This window comes from Chiloscyllium punctatum, unplaced genomic scaffold (assembly GCF_047496795.1).
Source record: "Chiloscyllium punctatum isolate Juve2018m unplaced genomic scaffold, sChiPun1.3 scaffold_816, whole genome shotgun sequence".
NCBI classification, from domain to species: Eukaryota; Metazoa; Chordata; class Chondrichthyes; order Orectolobiformes; family Hemiscylliidae; genus Chiloscyllium; species Chiloscyllium punctatum.
Window position 1 is genome coordinate 46585 of NW_027310550.1, and position 2500 is coordinate 49084.

At 66.5% G+C, this 2500-nt stretch overlaps 1 non-coding gene across 1 annotated transcript; it reads right to left on the reverse strand.

The window, feature by feature from the left end:
- Positions 1–1160: 1160 nt before the first annotated feature.
- LOC140474031 (5.8S ribosomal RNA) lies at positions 1161–1314 on the reverse strand. Its single transcript, XR_011958799.1, has one exon. It is a non-coding gene; the product is annotated as a 5.8S ribosomal RNA (ribosomal RNA).
- Between the last annotated feature and the right edge of the window lie 1186 nt (positions 1315–2500).

Genomic DNA, 2500 nt, shown 5'->3' on the forward strand with positions numbered 1-2500 from the left:
GCCCGGTCGCGGGGGTGACGACCCGCCGCCCGGGACGTGCGAGGCACCAGCAGACAGAGACTGCCCGACGGTCAGAGAGAGGGAGAGAGGAGTGCCGAGGCTCAAGTGGCGAACGGTCGCGCAGGCACGCCACGCACATCGATCGCCAGCCGCGGAACGGCACGGCCTTCAGTGGGGCCGGCGGGCGACGCCGCTCCTGAACCCAGCGGCCCCGAGTCGGACGAGTTGAGGAAGGCACGCCGACGGTGACAGGGTACGGAAGACACAGCGGTGGCCTTCTGGCGACTTGGCCCCCGACAGCCCGACGTTCCGCCGTCCTCCCGATGGCCAGGAGGACCGTGCGGGGGTCGGCCGACGGCGTGGTAGGTGTGCCTGCACGGTGACGGAGCACACACCACGCCCGCCAACCCCTCCGTACCTCCCGAGACCGGTGGCAGGACGGAGCGGAAAACGTGCGGACTGAACGGGAGAGCCAAGAGCCAGCGATCCACGCGCGTGCGACCGTCCAAGTCACAGCGTTCGACGAAAACCTCCTCCCTCGGCCAGGCACTCGGCGCCAGCAGGGGAGACAGGATCAGACGCCCCGCCGGCCACTTAAGGCCGAGGACGAACCACGAGACGGGCGGCTGCAGCAGCGGGCGGCCTGCAGCTCCCAGCACTCTCAATCGATCAACCATCGAGTCGGGTCAGCGTGTCAAACCGGCGAGCTCCACGGTCAGGCCGGCGGCGCACCAGCACCGGACCTCCGCGGCTCCCTTCACTCTTTCCACTGCCAGCCAACCGAGAGACGGACCCAATGCGGACGTGCAGAGCTTAGGCAGACCCCCCACTGGAGGCTCAACACTTCGTGGCAGCTCCGTGTCCCAGAGACCAGGAGGGTTGGCACACACACACAGTGTGAACCACCGACAGCCATTCTGGGACCGGTGACAGCCGTGCTGGCCCCACTGCCACGACACAGACGGACGCCAGGCCGCGCTCCCCGGCGGGGGGATGGCGTCGAGCCTGACGAACGGAATGTGCAGGGTGGGGGGGAAAGGCCAAGCGCTCCGACGCCGGAGGGCTCCGGAGTCTGAACTTAGGGGGACAAAGAGGACGGGTCCTCTGCGACACCCCAGCCGCGCTCTCGCCAGCCAAGGCGAGTGCGATTGATTGCCAAACGACCCTCAGACAGGCGTGGCCCCGGGAAGAACCCGGGGCCGCAAAGTGCGTTCAAAGTGTCGATGATCAATGTGTCCTGCAATTCACATTAATTCTCGCAGCTAGCTGCGTTCGTCATCGACGCACGAGCCGAGTGATCCACCGTCAAGAGTTGTCTGAGTTTGTTTTAGGTCTCTCCCTCGCCAGAGGAAAGCGACCCGGACCGCACATACGCTCCCCACCTTGAGCTACAGCCACCTGCACGCCGGCGTGCGGGCGGAGCAGGGTGGCGTGAAGCGATGGGGAGCACCATCCTGGTGCGGCCCGCAGAAACATACGTCTATTGGGGGGAGGAGGACAGGGCGCCCAAGAGGCGATGCGTGCCCCAACGCACCGCAGCGACGGAGGCAGGATCACCGCCACCATGTCGCCCGCCTAGTATCACGAGGCGTGCAGCAGCTTTGCCCTAGGAAAAGCAGAGGCGGGAACGGGCACCGGCCATCGGTTCGGCAGCGTCACTGACGCGTGCACGTGGCGGCGTGTCGGCGAGCGGACTTCCTGCGAGGAGGCGGGGGCGGCACTCGCCCGAGCAGACGCCCGCCCGGCCCAGCCACCGCCGAGGTGGACTGGGAGTCGCGGCAACGGCTCGTCATACTCGTTCCCACACTCACAGCGCAGCTTGCCCGCAAGCCACCGACCACCGATCGACGCCAGGCGCCCCGACCGAGAGCGGGATCGCTCGTTCGCCCTGCTGGCAGTTCGCTGGGGATCACTACTGCACGGAGCTCGGAGACCGACGGGCGGCAACTCGAGAGTCTTTAAACCACCACCCCCATCCCGCAAGTGCAAAGAGGCTGTATACGCACAGACGGGTGAGGGGAATAGGTACCCCGTCGGGTTTGAAGGGAGCGTGACTAGATAGCAACGATGTAAACCCAGCCGATTTGGGAGCGAAAGACCGGCGCCTGCATCACCGGCTTCGTTTCCCGTGGCTGGAGAGTACACCGAAACCCTCCGTCTGTCGCGAGCTCCCGACGACGCGGTGCCGCCAAGCAGCAGGGCCGGACCTGGTGTGGCTCCCCTCGTCGATCACAGACCGGTCGGCACTACTGACGAGACGGTGGAACGGGCTTCGCCCCTTGTGACGAAGGGTGATGCGAACCCGCCCGCCCGCGTGCGTTCGGGGTGGACTCGGCAAACGGAGATTTGAAATCGGAAAGTGTCCTCCTGCCCCGCGCAGGTAGGCGCCCAACAGTTGTGGGGGGTTTGGCGGTGACCACGGCTGCAGGGCCTGCTACCCCGACGAGCTCTCCTGCTGGCCCCGAAACCACCCTCGCGAGACAAGTTGAAACGGAAACGG